Source organism: Zonotrichia leucophrys, chromosome 2 (genome assembly GCF_028769735.1).
Source record: "Zonotrichia leucophrys gambelii isolate GWCS_2022_RI chromosome 2, RI_Zleu_2.0, whole genome shotgun sequence".
NCBI lineage: Eukaryota > Metazoa > Chordata > Aves > Passeriformes > Passerellidae > Zonotrichia > Zonotrichia leucophrys.
Window position 1 is genome coordinate 94,296,902 of NC_088171.1, and position 18,781 is coordinate 94,315,682.

The 18,781-nt window shown below is 39.2% G+C and overlaps 1 long non-coding RNA gene across 1 annotated transcript; it reads left to right on the plus strand.

Moving 5' to 3' along the window:
- Positions 1-9,441: 9,441 nt before the first annotated feature.
- On the plus strand, positions 9,442-12,949 carry LOC135443251 (uncharacterized). The gene is made up of 3 exons (XR_010438914.1): positions 9,442-9,587; positions 10,780-10,896; positions 11,252-12,949. It is a non-coding gene; the product is annotated as an uncharacterized LOC135443251 (long non-coding RNA).
- Positions 12,950-18,781: the final 5,832 nt, after the last annotated feature.

Sequence of the window (18,781 nt, forward strand, 5' to 3'; positions counted from 1 at the left end):
CCTCAGGACCCCTATGGTGAGAAGGAGGAAGAGAGGTTTTGTCTTTTAATGAAATCTAATTGTGGTGCATGGTCGGGGAGGGGAAGGGTCAGGGGAAGGCCAGCCACATGAGCCTCTGCAGCAAGACATCTCCTGGAAAGAGCTGATCCTAGTGGCTCCATTGGGCACCCTTGGTCCCTGCTCTCCCCTCGGACACAGGATGACCTTGTGGAAGGAGGTGGGAGCTGAGTGGTGGAAAAACGTTGTTCCCTGCTGCAGTGTCTGGAGAGGGGCCTTGAATCTCGTCCTCTGTTCAGGCTGAATTCCCTAAAAGCTTACTGGTACAGATGGTTTCATTTCCTTCATCTCCCCAAAGAGTCCCTCAGGTTTGTTAACTAAACATGCACAGAAGAATAGAATGGTTTGGGCTGCAAGAACCTTAAAGACAATCCTTTAAGGATGGTTCCAACACCCCTGCCATAGACAGGGGTACCAGCCACTGGACCAGGTTCCTCAGAGGCCCATCCAATTTAGCCTTGAACACTGGAAGGGATGGGGCATCCACAACTTCTCTGGGCAACCTGTTCCAGTGCCTCACCACCCTCACAGTAAAGTATCTAATCTACATCTAAGCTTTTTTCAGTTTAAAGCCCTTCCTGCATTGTGTCCTAAAGTACTGTTAAGATTTGACAGAGTTTGTGAGATTTCTAAGCAAAGTGAACTTCTGCATGCACTGGAAAGCCACCATGGACATGGCTGACATCCGTGCAAGTCTGGATCTCTTCTGGGGGTTGGGGTCTTGTGTGTCTGATGTAATGGCTTAAGCTAAAAGCAAAATGGAAAGCAAGGTTTGCAAGGTGAAAATAGCAGATGACCAAAGAAAAAGAGATGTGCAGAAGCTCCAAAGTGTGGAAATTGTGAAGATCAAGTATGATGTGTTACAAGATTTCTAGGGGCTTTTTTATGATGGATTTTATCTCCAAACTGTGTTGAAGAAATCCCAAATGAGAGCATTAGGGCTGACATAAAAAACTGTAAACTGCATTAAGAGTATTTAAGAAATTTTGAGGAAATCGGATATGGAAGTAATTAGGAAAAGAAATGATCAGAAAATAATTTATTGCTTTTAAGGATGTAGGTATATATATATACCTGGTTCTCTTTATCATGTAGAACATACAGATCTCAAGACACCTATGCTCTTCCTAGTCATTCAGTCCATGAAAATATCAACAAGTACTACATAATCAGTGAGAAAAGATTCAATTTCTAGATCTTAGCACTTAATCCTATTTCCCCTTTACTTCCCACCATTCCTGTAGTTCTTGTTCTTATAATAGTGCAAATGCAGTTCAACTTTAAATACATTCTGCACTGTCTCAAAAACTTTACATTTATTTCTTGGAGTCCTGTAGCCTATGAAAGTTTCTTAAATTGGCAATGGGAGCATTTCAATCACAAGGGGACAAGACATAAAAACTTCAAGTTTAATTGGAATGTGCAATCTGCTGCAGGCCTTTCCACACCTGGAAATTCAGTCAGACTTCACTGAAACCATGGGGCAGGACTTGTGCTCGTGCTATGGGCACTTGAAATTGTTAAGGTTGGTGGAAAAAAAGCTACTGGAAAGTGACATCAAGCGGCTCAGCCCCTGTGAATGGCTGCAGGTGAGGGCTCAGGCCTGCAATTGAGTTACTGCAGTTTAACGGGTTATCGTGCATCAGCTGAGCTGCAGAAACACTCGCGTGTGTCCTCCTCGCCCCTGACAAATGTAAGGTGATTTGACTTAGCTTAATCTATTTTCATTGCAGGCTGAATTGAATTACCTCATATTTATGATGGGCTATAAGGGCACTCAGAGAGAGTTATCTGGGTTCAACTGATCTCTGGTAACTTGCTTAGCCATGGTAGCTGGACTGTGGGTATAAACCCTAAACGGCCTTGTGCTCGTGGGAGAGAGCTGACATGAACTTCAGCAGACACAGATTTATGACTCACGATGAAGAAGCTTGGGATGTGTGGCAAGCCATTGACAGAATGGCTGGAATTGACTTTTAAAGGAATAGAGTAGCTGGTAGGGCACTTTCTTAATGGGTTTCTGATTCTGGAATATAGTTCCTTTCCCCTTTCAGAGTCTGTATAGGTTTGAGCTACAGCAGCACAGAGCTTTGCCTTTCTTCCTCAGGTTTTTTTCAGGCAAACATGTGGGATGGAGCTGGGATGATAGCTTTAACTCCCTGTGGGTTTTCTGTGAGGGTTCTTTGGTAGAGTAAATTAGTTTTAAATTTGGTTGTTCTACCATAACCTAAGTATTCTTAACTGAATTGTAAATTTAAATGTTAAGTGTTGCACTGAATGTTTAAATAATTCTAAAAGCACTTGGAGCATGGGATAAGTGCTGTAAAAATCTAAATAAATGAGTAAATTGTTTAACAGCATATGTGGTAATGCAAAATACTACATGTGTGCAAAGAGTAAGAGCTGTGCTCGAAATGGTTGCCAGAGCTTAAAATTCCTTGCTACATGCAAAACCTTTTATCATTAACAGGGCTCTTTTTTTCATGTTTAGCCTACTGTATAACTGGGAGAAGAAGATGAAGTTGGCAGTTTAGACTGTCAAACAGAGGTTTCAGCTCAGCAGTGAGGTTCAAAGAGATTAATTTGAACTCGAGTGTTTACGTTACTGATCTCGTACCAGCTGGGTTTGTGGCATTAAGATGTCAATAGTACAACAGAATTTAACAAACAGTTTCATCATTGACATCATCTTTTGAAGGTACAGATGATTGCCTCCTTATGTACTAGGGCATATTTCTTTAGGACAGGACTCCTTGTATGCTTTCATCTGGGAGGGCAAAGAAGGAGCGGGAGGTGGGGAGAGAGCCTTGAAATTAAGCTAATTAGAAAATATCCTTGCACATAAGTGGATTGTTTAAGCAAGTTCCAGCAAAAAGATTCCTATTTCCGTATGGCATAAGATGCTTTATTTCTTCTTTTAGTTAAAATTACCCTTCTTTCTTTCAACTGGCACCAAAACAGAGCTGCTAAGGTAATAATAAACTGTCCTATGTGAAGTGACATTATTATTTTTAGTAGTTCAACCTTGAGGAGAGAAGCCTCTTGGAAGGGCAGGAAGAGTTGATAATGGAGTTTCTTTCACACACCCTCTGCTCCTTCCAGCCCCATACAATAATTATTAATCAAAGGTAGCTGCAGTGTCTTTCATTGAGGCTCTTTTGGTAACTCTCTTGGTCAACCATAGGTTGTACAAGGTTCAAACTTGGTTAAGATGTCATTGACCTGACATGCTGAAGGCTGGTCTTAGGAAAACACAGGGCAGAAATGCTAAAAAACAAAATATAATAAAGTAATATGCATCTGGCTTAAGGACTTGAGAAGTCATTTCTTTGTGGGAGATGGTTTCATTAATGAAGCTTACAGGACTCCTTGTTGAACAGGCTTTTCTGCTGTCCCTTGGTACTGTGGGTCATGGTGGGAGACACAGGTGAAAGGGAGACAATAACATTTTGGGGAAAATAAGTAAAGAATCACTAAATGTGAAATAGTTTTGTTTTACAAAATAATGATACAGCTAAATTTGACTTAAGTGTTCTCTAAAAGCCTTTCCTCCTGTGCTGTAGTGGTTGCTGCACCCCTTTGAAACCCTGTGCCTTTGAAGGAAATCACAATGTAATCCTTTGGTTTGGCACGTATTGTCCCTTAATGACAGGCATTACATTTGCACAGTACCATAAATCAAAGCTAGGGGCTGTTTTAAATAGGCTGCAGATGCATGTGGACGTTTGCTAAGTGGCACTTCACTGGAGAGGGGAGGGGGAGACATCCCACTGCTGCAGCCCGTGGTAGAACAGGGCCAGCAGAGGGGCTTCCCATGTCCACAGTGATTTCACTTCACCTGGGATTTAGCTCTACATGAAGACCTGTTTAGCAGAAGGAAATGGTTTTTTGACTATGACCTCTGAAGGGTTTAATTGGGATTTAACTGTTGCTATTTTTTCACTCCATGTGGGAGTCTGGAGCTCTGTTTACAAGGTGTGTCATATCCTCTCAACCCCAGAGTCCTTCTCCCCCTCCTTTCTTTTTATGTTCTGGACAAACAGGGAGAAAGATACTTTTAAGGAAAATGCACATAGAAAAACCCACAATTACTGTCCCTGATTTTGCTGTGAAAACTTTACAACAGCAGTACTGAAAAATCTTCCTCTACCCCTCCTACTTCTTCTAAGAGAACGAAAAAATCCATCAAATTAACACATCAATGAGTTGATTGTAATCTCCAGGGTTCAGTGTAGCACTTTCTAGCCTCTCAGACAGGAGGCCAGCATGATTTATCAATGCAAACCTAATAGCATCAATATGAATCTAACTAAAAATCAATATTTCATTACCAAATTGTTAGTGAGAATGAAGAAAAATTGCCAGAGTCAGAGCATTCTCTAGGGTAGGAGCATCTGGAGTTCAATGTGACAAGATGAGTGATGCATGACTTGGGGCCTGGGGAAGGACACTGGGAGGACAGGCCACTACGTAAGGCCGAAGATTCACGAAGAAAGCACTTTTTTTTTTTTCCTAAAGCTTTCTCTACGAAGAAAGAAAATGTCTGAGAAAATAAAAATGGAAGGCACGCTGCTATTTACCTAAACTGATGCAAAGTGGCTCAAACAACTGAATCTGAACAGATTAGTCTCTGCTATGGACCCCTACACAGAACTGGTTTTCACAGGAGACAAATGGGGAAAATAAATTCAGTGGTCCAGATCCTGATTTCACCTACAAAGGACAGAAATTTATAATAGCTTACACAGTGGAAATACTTTGTTTTCATGTCCCATGTACTTGAAATTTGATTTGGTAGACTTGGGATTTTTTGAAATTTCATATTTATGGTGGAATTCTGTAGATTGCAACTGAAATGTGGACTGAAATCTTCTATCAAGAATGCAGCAGTACTCAAAATAGTGTGTTTGCTTGAAATGCATCCTGGTAATTAATCTGCTACTTATTTAAAGAAACAGAGCAAGAAGTGCATGGAAGAGTGCCAAAAATATATTCAAAGCATAACTTTACAGTATGTTAAGTCATAGGTCTATTCTGGCAGAATGGTAAGAGCTTACATCTTTAGAACTGTGGAAAAATAAGAACAAAAGCACTGAAATGTAACTGTGATTTGAGACTGTCAGAGAGACTTCTTATTACTCAGGTTCAGCATATATTGGAGGTTGATAGTTGGAGTTTTTGTGTCCCAGTACCTTTTATTCACTTGGGATATCAGAAAGTTATTTGAATGTATAACAGCTGCTATACTGTTTGACACCTGCATCTCTCTGGGTTTGGAGCAACCATGTCATGGGACTTAGGGACCCCTCAATATCTGGGGTTTTGTGGTCTTCTGAGGGAAAAGGTAGCACCCTTCCTGTGACCCTTAAATCTACAGCTTCTGGAATAAGATTATGGGTGACCCTCTCACCTTTCAAATTTTGAAGAAAAACATTTCAGCTCTTGCACTGAAAAAGAATGATTGAAAAGTGAATTCTGAAGGCTTGGAAACCAGGAAAAAAACCATAATCTCTCTAAAACTACTTTGAAAAGAAAATAAAGTATTAGTTGTTTTTTTCTTTTTCTTTTTTTTTTTTTTTAATGGAGACCTGCAATGAATAGTCCTGAGGTTTCTCTAGTTCTTTTGTGTCCTTATTTGGCTAAGTCTGCTCCAAATGGCTGCAGTCAACATTTTTTTAGAGGGAGAGAAAGAGAATTTCCAGGTTAGTTGAACTTATTGCTTAGAATAAAATTTCTCCTAGCCCCTGTGTTTCTAATTCTGGCAGCCTGTGATACATCACTAATCTCTAATTCCCTTACTCCCTAGGAACTGTCATTATTTTATGTATTGACTAATACAGTTGTCTCAGGGTAAATTTCCCCTGAAATCGAAGTTTACTTCTTGCATTAGAAGTGAAGCCTACTCCCTTTTATAAATGACAGACTCCTTTTACAACTTTGCATGTATTGGAAGCAGTCACACTAGAAATGTATGTGATTTTGTTTGTTTAGGTTTATGTTTTTGTTTTTGATGAGGTATCACCTGTACTTATGACTGAGGAAATTGGAAGGCTAAATACCTATATCATGATTTCAACCTTTTTTTCTAAAAAAAATTCTGATGAAACCTGAAGGTAGACAGGAAAGTTAGTGTCTCTGTTATTAGCAATTACTTTAAGGTGTTAACATCAATAAAAAGTTCTTCTTTGTTTCCATTATAAATTTATGTAGGCTCAAGCACTGAATGAAAACAGCATTTTATTTAAATACAGAGAAATAACAAAAAATGCTTTGCAATACAATAAGTGAACACGCTGTTTAAGTAGGCATGCCATATTAACTGAAAATATCCTTAGATAAATTTTAAATGTAAAGATGTAAGTAATACCACCCATTCAGCAGCTAAGTAATGCCACCCAAACAGCTTGACAAAATTTTGAGGGTAAATCAGTTTCTAATCTGTATTGATTCTTCTGAAATGGTTTCTGCTTCACAGAGCTCTTCCTTTATAACATTTGTGCATGCCTCTTCTGCAATAAGAGGAAAATACTTTCCCTCACAGTAAGTTTTTGTTTGTGTTGTGGTTTAGAATTTGATAATGGAGCACCTGTGCTGGTTTGGGCTGGGGTAGCTGGTAGCTACCAGTGGTTGCTATAGGGCTGTGGTTTGGATTTGAGCTGACAATGGTGTTGATGACCAAGGGATGTTTTCATTATTATTGAGCAGAATTTACAGAGTCATGGCCTTTTCTGCTCTTCACCCCACCAGAGGAGAGACTGAGAGTGCACAAGGAGTTGGGAGGGGACACAGCTGGCACAGCTGACCCAGGTGACACAAGGGACATTCCATACCAATGGGCTGGTGCTCAGCACACAGATCTGGGTCAAGAAGGAGGAAGGGAGCGATGTTGATGTTGAGAGTGCTCGTGTTTGTCTTCCCAGGTGACAATTATGGGTGATGGAGTTCAGCTTTCCTGGGCATGCTGGACACCTGCCTGCCCATGGGAAGTGGGGGAATGAATTTCTTGAGTTAGTTTGCTTGCACGCATGGCATTTGCTTTACCAAGTTTTCTCCCTTTTCCGCTTTCAGTTTTCTCTCCCATCCTACCAGGGTGAAGTGAGTGATCAGCTGAGTGGGGCTGAGTTGCCACAACACCTCCAAAACCACGAATGGATTATTGTTGGAAAAATTGAGACAGTTACTTTATTTTCATGTAGACAGTAAATGTGTGCAAACATAAGTCAGAAATAAAACAGGAATATTAAATTTATTTATTAAGAATTGACATCTTCATTAATTCGTATGTCCCATTCTCTGTTGGTAATGTTTTTTCCCATACAAGTTGAAGTTTCTTTTTTACTTGACACCGGTCTAGAACTGAATGACACCTTTGCTGCTATTGAACAGCTTAAAAATGGAAGACAAGATCCAATCAGACAGACTAATTAGGGCATCCAGTGAGGATAGAGCCTGAATATTCACTGCACTTTTTTTGGAAATACAGAACTGTGCAAATCCTTGCTCAGGCTGATTGAGACAGTCTGCCAGCCAATCATCCTTAGTGATCAGTAAAAAAGAATGAAAAATATTAGAAAAGTAACATTCATAAAAGTTTTCAGAACTGCTTAACTTAAAAAACTAACACTCTTAAATAAATGATCTAGCATTAGCAACTTTCTTGATTGAAAGACTGAATTTATAGCAGTACCTTGCATAATCATTTTCTGCAGTTTTGCATGGGGAAACTTCATTCAAAGGTCAATCACAGAGGCTGAGCAACTATAGAGAATGATAGAGGACAGCCATGAGAATGGAAGACAGACACACCCAGTGGAAAAAAATCTTCTCTGGCTTTTTTGGTCTTAAAACTTCAAAGCAAATCTAGAGTAGATTTCTCTTACTATTTGGATGCTATTTGTCTGTGCTTAGCAGGTGCATTGATTTGCAGGTGCAAACCCAGTGCCTCTGTGGGTGTGTCCCAGTCAGAGGTTGATGGGGAATCACCTCATGCCTCTGTGCTGCCTGGTTTCTTCATTTGCATGGTCTGGGTAGGTAGAAGAATGTGTCCTGGGTTTGAATTCAAATGTTAATATCAAAGTTGTGTGATGACAGCACGACCAATTTAACTGTTGGCATTTTATTTCTCATTGTGTCAGTAGTGCATCTTCTGCCTACCTCCAACCGGTCTTTTCTTTTTTTTGGACACCACCATATAGACCAAGCAAGTATGGAAGAATAATTTCTTATGCTTGCCTTGGCTTCAAACCAGTCGAGTTATGACTGCAGTCACCCTTTTCAGAGGCATTTGAACATTTGATGTTTCTGTTCTGTGGATGTGCACAGAAAATAAATACAGGGCCCGAAGCAGAAATGAACTGAAAGGTGGATTGATCTTCCTGCTATAACCATTTGAAACTTGGGGGGATGGAAAACTTTCAGATTTTTCCTTTTGATGAAGGAAGAAGAGCTAATATTGGAAAACGTAGGGAAGCACATATTCAGCAGTAATGGCTAATCATAGATATTGAAAGCTATAATGTGACTCACAGACATGCCATGCAAGGAGTAACTTGCAGCACTCTGCTCATTTAACACTTCTTATCTGCTTTCATACCCACAAACAAAAGCAGGGTTTTAACCATTAATATCTGTGCTTCTCTGACCTGCCTTTCAGTGTTGCTTGTGCAGTGGGTAAGCAAAAGGCCAGCTGAGAAGTTTATTCTCTATAATGAGTACACTTCATGATATGATAGAGTCCTTGACAAGAGTGTTTTACAGAAGGAGTAGCTAAGTAGTAGCTAAAACATTGTGCTCTCTAAAGAGTAAATGCTTTGGCTCACTGCCAACTTTCTGTTTGATTACAAAGAAATTGGAAAGGGACATCCATCCAGGTCTAATACAGCAATTGTTCATTTCTTTTAGAAAATAATGAGCAGAAAACCTATATTACAATAACTGAAACATTTGGCAATTTATGTATTTATTTGCATATTTGCAAGGCTTGTGGGTAAAATAGACACCTGCTAAATGTATGGTGTGACTGATGGTAAAAATGGGTTCTTTTCACAGGTTTGTTCTTTACAACCAAACGGGCTTAAGAATTTTGCCATTTACATAACACAGCGTAAATTGTTTCACAGTAAATCTGCTTAGCAACTTTATTTATGGAAGAATGACATGTGCATTTTCTATGACACCTAATACTTTGGGGTTTTATTTTGTCAAAATTGTTGTTTTACTCCCTTCTCCCCCAATTATTTATAGTTAAGATCTGTTTAGGCACTTTGTCTGAAAGGTAAGTTTCAATAGGATCCTGTTATAGTGTAGAATTTTGTGTTTGAAGTATTAATGTGTGGCACTTCTATGCAATGCTTTTTATTTATTCTTTTCCTACAGGCTTTCAGATGCAAAATAACATGAGATTTGGCCTTTTAAAAGTATTTAATTGCTGGGATGGTGAATCTGTCATGAAAAATCAGAAGACTTATATTATGCACTGCTTTTTTGCCAGTTTAGACATTCAACAATACTTCCAGCTCTCCTTTCCATTGGTGCGTAATAGATTTATTATTTTTATTGTGGCAAGACTCGGGGTTTGCATTTAGGGTATGGTTAGGGTAAAAATGGGAAAAAAAAACCAGTGAAAAGACATTAATTCCCAATCTCTCCAGTCTCTGGCCTGGGCAAAAATTTTGCCTTTTCTTCCTATATCTGCTTGTAGTAAAGCTGGGGGGCATGCTTTGGATACTTCCTTGTGCGAAACCTCTTGGAAGAACAAATTAATCCTAGAAGGAGGTTTTCCAGCACCTAGAGCTTTCTCTTCTCCCTGCCCTCTCCATGGGGAATTGGCTGATGTGCATGTACATGGCAGTTCACATGAACTGTCACCCAGCCATCCCCACATGTGCATTCTCCCTAGCTTGTCCTAGCCCAGAAATATCTGAGGTTTTGTTGGATGCTTATTTGCCTCTTTTTTTTCCCTCTACTTCTGTGCTTTCTATCAAGTTCCTCACTGCTAGTGGCAGGTTACTGAATAAGTCAGCAGTGGGGTTCTTTGGCAATTGTGAGTTATGTCCTCGAGTTCTGGGTTTTGTTGGTTGTTTTTTTTTTACATGATGTGGCCTTTTCCAAGGGCTTCTGAAAGCCTTGGAGTAGTGAGTAGCCAGCTCCTCATTGGTGCTTTGCATACGTGTCCTTGGGGATGGCTTATCCTCTGGAGTATTGGAGGAATTCAGTGCTGCCCAAGAAATTATTCATAAAGATTTTGCAAACTGATCAGAGCTTCAGGTGCAGGTTGTAGTGGAAATGTTGGGCTGAGAAAAGCCTCTGACCACACTTAGCATGGACTAAAATGGGTTTTCCCTATTTCCTTCAACAATATTCAAGTCTTTTAGTTATTTTTTATTCTAGGTTTTTGTTTTATTTTTAATTTTTTATGTTTTACTCACAAACAGAGTCTCTTGTTAAAAAAACCCAAGGGCTTCTGTCAGAGGCTTCTTTTTCCTTGAGAGAGAGAATTAATCTGTGCTAAGGTCAGTGCTTCTCTGCCTGCATTGCTGCATGTAGCCAAACAATAAACTTAAAAATCAGACTGGTCCTTTGGTCCTTCTAAACCACAGTCAGCTATAGGACTGCTTGTTTTAGGAAAGTGAGTTTAATGGATCCTAAGGAATGAGGGCCTTGCTGCTTTGCTGCACCTTGCATCTAGTTTATACTGTTTAACTGCTTTGCTGCTATGTGAAGCTTAGCATGGAGCAACAAATTCTACTCTGCTATGTTGGGATAAAACCACTGCTACCCATGGAGGTGTAAGAGTGAAGCCTGCATAGATAAGTCTCATTTCTGACTTCTACAGTTCAGGTAAGTGATTTATCCAATATCACTGTTTAGTGGACTGGAGGGAAAAGCTTGAGATTTCTGTAAGAGAACAATATTTAATATTCTAGTCTTTGTGGCATATAAGTGTACAGGGTGAAGAGGAATATACACTTTCAAATCTACAGATAAAAAATGTTTTAAGAAAAAAGTATTTTTAACAGTTCCTTTGACTAACAAGAAGATTGGATGGTTTGTTGCTCTGAATATAGGGTGTTAGTCTGAATTTCAGAGGTACTCAATGCACATTACAATTTTTACTCCTATTTTCTTAGTTAATTTAGGCATGTCACTTTAACCATAGTGTTAACCACCTCAATAACTATTTTCTCCCTGTCAGGGCTGCATTGCCTGGAGCTGCTTTCTTTCTCACGATATTTGTTCACCTTGTGACAACCATTTGCTAGGAAAGACAAACATCTTTGCTTTGCTGCTAATCTACTGACTTCAACTCAACTCTGACTGGGAGTCCAGTGGTATAGGAGCATGAAATCATGTGGATGGACACATTTTCTGTAGAAAGAGAATACCTTATGAACAAAAAATGGAAAAAGAAAAAAACTAACAACTTGCCATAACAGTAAGACACTGCTACAGGTCATGATTTTGTGGCATAAGCATCATGTCTAAAATATTTACTATCCTTGAGGACCCAAGTTAAAGTTTAGACAGAATCAGCTTAGACCTTCATCCTGAATTGTAATAAAATTCACATATGTGTTCTTTGCAGATTTCAAATGTGTAGCATTTTTGGACTTGGCATGGTTCTTCTGCTTAAGAGAAAATATACAATGGACCATATAAGATAAAGGCTTTGCACCAGATATTCTCCCCACCCCTGATTTCCTTTTAACCAGGTAGTTTTCTGACCACAGAATGTGCAAAGTGATTCAAACTGAAAGTCACTATTTAGGTACAGAAATGTGAAAGCATTACTTGTGTGGAGAGTGGCTAGGAAAAAAGAGAAATTTCTGACCTACTGTGATCTCTGTCTAGTTACCTCCAAATTCAAAATGAGGGAGGGGAGGAAAGCCTCTTCCAATTCATCTTAATAAGATGACATAAGTTGGCAAGTCTTTACTTTTATTACCCTGTCTACTCCAGCATCCTCAGCTAGAAGTCAAATTGTTGGCACAGAAACACCCACTTTTCTTGGTCTTGTTCCACTCTTCTTCCAGCTTGAGGACTCTATATAGGATTAATCTAAAGGCAGAAAAAAAGCACTAAGCAAAGCAATAAAAATAATTAACCTAAGTTTGATAGAGATATTTTCCCCTCCTTCTGCCATTCCATTGCTACAAATGTGCAAACATTTTTCCCTACAGCGGGAGGCTGAGAGGTGCTATTTGCTTTACTGGAATATAGCTTCTCCCCACCCTCTCCTCTCCACTCTCTGTTTGGCCCTTAAGTCTTAAGGGCTGTCATTAAGGGCTGCCTTAATGTTACCGGAGTCCACTGTTGTTTCAAGCTAATCTCAGGGATCAGCTAAAGCCATCAAATCAGCCATCTGCAGCTGTGCAGTGAGTCTAGAGGACTCCACTCCAAGTTCTTCAGCCTTTTTAATTTTTATCTTTTGGTCTTGTTTTGTTCATGGCATATTTATGACCAGTGGGATTGAGATGAAAAGTCTTTATGTACATACATGAAAAAAATCACTGCTATACTATTTTTTCTTTTTTCTTTTAATGATATTTCATTCCAACAAGCTCTTTCTATCTAGACAGGGTTCTGCTTAATTAGATATTTAAATGATTGGAGCAATGCTGTTTCTTTAACTCCTAACTGCAACAAACACATACGAAACACACTGTTGGCGGCATTTAATCAACAGCAGTCAATTTATCATTTTCACAGTTTTAGTGAGTGGTTATGAATCACTAAAATCACAGGTATTGTAGATGCAGCGTTGTGGCACTATCATTAACAAATATACAGTGCACAGAGGGATGACTTGGTAATTGAGTGGGACTAATAAGAATACATCATTTAGCTGTATGTGACAAACTGTGCCTCAAAACACAGCCATGGAAAATTCACGTTTTGCTTAATAAATAAATTACACAGCCAATGTATTATACATAATTTGTGTCCTCATGGATTTGAATGATATATAATGCATACTCCAAGTCATTTATTTATTAAGACTAACTATATATATTGTAGTTGGGGAATTTTAAACTCTAGAGTAAGAACTGCATAGGTAACTGCTACAACTACTGAGTTTGATTGGGCAGCAAATGAGGCTGTGCATTTGGGGAGCTGCAAGCACAGGCAAGTGTCTCTAATGTTACAAGCTCCAGAGTATTAATAAACTTCACTTTCCTTCATTAATTTGAGGGATAAGAGGACTAAAGTTGGAGAAGTAACTTATCCAGCAATGGAAAACAAGGAATTTTTTCAATAAAAGGAAAATACCGATTGCAACAAGGAGCTTTGCTGCACTTGGGTAATAACAAACCCTTCCTCTGTAATGTTTTGGAAGAGGCAGTTTTACACTTGTGGGCATCTAGGCCCATTGGCCAATTCAAAAAAGTTAACAAATAAAAAAATTTATTCTCTTGAGCATCTTGGATAGGCAGTAGATGAATATTTGACCCATGGATCCTTTCAAAATACTTTCCAATAGGTGCTCTAAAGTTTTCCAGCTAACATGCTCTGCAACTGGCCTATAGCACTTTGTTTCAGGACTTCCACAATTTTCCACTTAAGCTACTGTCATGTTCAGATTCCTCTGGGTTCTTTGTTTGTTTCTTTGTTTTTCATGGTGTCTAGGAGCTCTGATTTAATTTCAGGAAATGTTTGTTTTCTTCTAGCAGATTGACTTAAGTGTAGTATCTTGTAGGACCCTTTTATAGCATGTAAATTTGAATAAATTCTGGAAAAGTAATTTTTTGAAATGAAACTGCTTTTGTTTTAAAATATCATTACTGTTGTGAATCTCCAACTAAAAAGAAAGAATAAGTACTAAAAAATTAGCTCTTATCAAGTTGCATTGAATAACACTTATCAACCATCATTTCAGGTGCACATTGAATAGTGCATATATAGGGTCAACAATTTCCACCTTGAGTTTCCCCTGAAACATTACCTGTAGACTGCATAAATCTGCATATGAACAGGTTTTTACAGGGAGACTAGAATGGTCCTTTTTCTGACATTGGTGGAAAATGATGTTGGCTTGCTAAAAAGAACAAGCTGTGTGAAAGCACCCGGACTAACACAGGCTAATCTGTGAGAGGGAGGAACACTATCTCTGGAAAGTGTCAAGGCTGATTTCTCAGCAGTTAATTATTTGAAAAAAACCAAAATCCCAGCAAAACAAAATAACTCTTTATTTTCTTACTCCAGAACTAAGTGGTTTTGTTGCTTTTTTTTTTTTAATCGGATATTTCTAACAAATTCTGAAATATTACTGTGATTTAAATTACAGAAGCTTTATTCACATCTGAATTTTTTTGACACTGCAGAAGTGCCTGAGACTTCTGTTCTAATTTTGGGGAAAAAATCCCCAAACCAAACAAATGACCAGATTTAACTCTTTCTATGAATCAGGTTTTGGCATTAAGTCAAACCAAAGTTCCCGAGAGGAACCTTCTTTGAATTTGCTTCTAGCAAAGTCTGAGTCACTCAATACACATTCTTGAGCTAGTACAGAACTGCAGGCAACAAAAAGAAAAAAGTTGATTGTTTCTGGTAAATTATCCATTGGTTTGGGATGTTATTATGCTTAGAATTTAAAGTTAACTGAATAACGCAAGTTGGATAAAGGAAAAGTGCAATATTAAGAGAGCCAAGTTTCTTCACACAGTTTCCTTTCCTGGGCTTAGTTTCCTTTTTGGAGCTGCAAAGCAATGTGTATCAAGGCTTGAATCCTACCTGACAGGCAGCATTCAGCAGCATGTGTGACACTGCCCTGGATGGTGCTTGCTTAGCTGAAAAGTTGGAGTATAAGGCTTCACATAAGGAGGTCAGGTATCTCAATTCTCCATTACTTTTTCATCCTTAAATAGCATACTAGGAAGATATTCAGCCCAGGTAATTTCCCCTTTTTTGAAAGTTGTGTTTTGGTCACTAAACTGATTTCTTCAGCTGATGCTTTTCAAAGCAGAGACCTGGCAGCTTCCTACCATCTGCTTGCTCAAAGAGCACCAGACAAAGGTAAATACCTTAATATCCATGAAAAGATCAGCTTTCACATCACAAATTAAACCAATGTAAACCTTAAACCTATTGATCCATTGTAAAGTATAACTAAATGGATAACATGAATTTCCTAGCTTCCCAGAAAATAAGGACAAGGCCTTTGGAAATTTCAGAGCCTGGATGCATATTGTACCAGACCATAAGTTCATTGATTTGTTTTCTTCAACAGAGTTGCATCTGACTTGAGAGCAGGCTTTTCATCTTTTTTCTCTGGAATCAAGACGATCTTACAGTTGATTGTGTAGCAGAAGATTTCAAATCGAAGCATGACTATACTTATCAATAATTCAATACAAATGTAGCCACTAACACTTCCCCAATTTGTGTCACCAGTGCTTTGGTGTCTTTCCTGTGGCCCTACTGTACTCTTTCTTTCTTCTTCCTACAAAGCCACCAGAGCTGAAACTTCTACAGAAATTCCACTAATTATCTTAAAATAGCCTTCACCCAATGAAAAAGAGCCAAAGTGCTAAATTTTCAAGCTCCAAAACACACCAGTGTGAGTATTACACATGCTGACCCAGCCTGGAGAAAGAAGTCTGGTGCTCACAAATGGTGGGGTTGGGCTGGGTTACAAAAACCCTGCCTGCCCTGGCACTAAATACGGTCTGAGGGTGAGTGACAGCTGATCTTGATTCTCTGTGAAAGAAATAAGTGAAAGTGTGGCATGCCAGTGGACTTATTCACCTTCTTTTCCAGTATTATTTGGACAGCTTTTAGCTGCATCTGTCTGCTTCCTCCCAGCTCTTCTCAAAGAAAATAGCGAGTCTCAGAGTAAGATATGGATTTAATTGCAAAGCATCGTCCCCTCTTTTAATGCTTGTAACAAGCCAATGAGCACTGAAAGGACCCTTGGTTAAATAATGTGTAAAAAAATATATATACTGATTAAGGCTGCTAGGTAATAAAATGTCCTTGGTATAATTTGAGTCATTTCTCTTTGTGGTTCTATCATTAACCCTACAAGAGCCAGTGTCTGCATATTGGTGCACTGTCTTGTTAGTCTAGCCTTTCTGGTCCCCCAGAATTAAACTTATGCTAAGAGACTGCAAGATAAAAATGCAGGCACAGGGATGGTTAGGCCCCTGCAGTCACCAAGATGAATTAAATAATTTAAATTGACCTAGGGGCCTGTGTGTAGAATAATCCTCCACTTAGATGACCCAGTGATTCTTAACTCATTTCTAAGTCTGTATCCAGTCAATGTGAAAGTGTTAATGTTCCTGTATCACAGTACACTGATTACACTTATCTTTTTCATACCCAATAACCAGAGACAATGATTATATTATTCATAAGATATTTTTACCTGAAGTAATAAAGCATGCAGCTTTAGTTATTATTTCCTAATCTTTTTTTTTTTTTAACTGTACTTTTTTCTCCAGCCTCAGGGATAACCCTACAATTTATATTAAAAAACATTCTTCCCTTGCACACCTTTCTTTTTTTATCTCTGTCTATGCAAAGCTGGTATAATTGTATCAGCAATGTGTTTATGTGAACATTCTTGTATCTTTCAGGGGATACTACCCCTGCAGGGCTAAAAAAATATTTCCTTTTTAAATTGAAAAATAAAACTGGAAAGGGTTAATGTGGGAGAAAGAGGTTTATATCAGCACGTCTTGTCCTACCTTAATCAGGTAATACACAAGGCAAAAAGTCTGACATGTCCACAAACAGTTACTGCGCTGTCTGCCATATGCTGCCCCGGTGTTCCAGATGGACGGAGAATCTGTGAAAGTCATGTTTCATGAGCATTCCCTTCAGGCTCCCAGGAACCTCCAGGACACAGCTGGAGAGATGTATGCACACACCAGTGTGGCAGCGTGGGGGTGTGTGTGTGTGAGAGAGAGAGAGCAAAGATGTTTGCTAGGCTGCGAGGCTGGTTCTAAATAATTGTGAGAGAACTAAAGGGCAGGGGGGAGAGATGTGGAAATCTTGTATTTGACTTCACATGGCATGCCAAAAATTTTCCAAGTGGGATTTCCAGAACTCGTTTGTTCTCAAATATGTGAGACTTTATTTCATTTCCAGGAGTGACACCACATATTATGCTACAGAAAGATGGAACAAATGTACAGGGAAGCAATGAATGGGTCTAATCCCTGCCCCAAATAATCAGACAGGAAAATTGTTTTCATGCATCTTTGCTCTCTAGTGTTCTTTGTAGTAACTTCTGACCCAAAAACTGAATGAAGCTCCCAATCTTCCTGCAAGACCATTAACAAAATTTGTATTTACACTTAAATAGCACCATCCCAGTGTTTGTCTCTTCTGGGACTTGCAATTGTATTATAATGTCCTAATTATTGTTCACTGCAGGAGGATTTTTATCAGGCCACAGGTATTTGAATATAAGTTGTCCCTAACATGACTGCTAGGAGTTGTTTGTTCTACTGAAATCTAAGCATGAATGAGTTGGAGTTAGTCAAAACATGGCTAGACACCTGACCATTTATGTGCTTAACCCTGGGAACATGTGGCAAAGAGCTTGAACCAGGCTTTGAGGCACCCCACACTTCTTTAAATGCTATAACTGTCCTCTCTGCTCACCCTGCACACGCCCTAAGGATGTCTGCTTTTTCTTTTTCCTTCCTGTACATGAGCACTTGGAGTCCATCTTCACCTTCCAACAGGAGGGCACAAGTAAGAGGAAGGTGTGCTCCTCCATCTGCCTTCCTCTTCCAGCTGTGCTGCAGGACAACCAAGGGAAACCCCAGTGAAATGAAACCCAGGCCTGATCCTAGATAGCCCTACACATAAACGAGGGAGCACTCAGTTGCTGCTGTACGTAACCTTGTTTTTATGAATCAGGCTGCCTCCCATTTTCACTGCAGGTCTGAAGTTATGGGTTGAGAGCTACCTGTAGGAAGCTGTTGATATGGTAGTAAAAATTGTCCTCTTTTGATTTAAACTTACAGTTATTTCCTATGATGAACTCGAGTCACAAAATTTTCTGGAAAATAGTGAACCCCTTTGATAGCCATGACCTTACATTAAACTTTATCTAATTGAAATTTCAGGGCAAAAAATAGCCTTTTTTTCCCCAAAATTTCCCAGCTATCTACCAAAACATAGAAAAGCATGCAGCTGTTGACTGAGCCAGGGTCAGCTCTTACCATTCTATACATAGTCTGGTCTTTTCCAGAAATGATAATGTTTTTACAGGTGATAACCTAAAGGCAAAACAGAACGTAAGTTTTTTGTATTACGCAGATAACCAGTGATGTTTGTGAGGTTATGTCCTACATGGGTGGCCTGATTGACCACAGCAAGTTCCTGTATAAACTCCAGGGATAAAAAAGTGAAACCCTCCCCTGGAAGATAGTTGTTGCTTTTCCAAATTAAGAAATAGAATAAATCTCTTTAAATACATCACTTATAGCAGCCACCTGCAATTTCTGTCATGCTGGGATACTCACAAAGCTCTTATTCATGGGCAGAAGGTGACTCTTGACTTTTTAGGTAAAAATGCTTCCTTGCACAGAGAATTTGTATATTTTTGCTTGGCAGAGCGTCCACACATCCAAATTTGCACCAGAAGTAGTGAGGTTTTACTCAGTTTTTAGGCAGCACTGGAGAGCCCCGTGCATCCTGAGACTGACCTTCCTTTGCTGGGGGTGTGGTGCTGGTGGCAATGGCAGCTCATGGAGGGCTTCTCACTTTC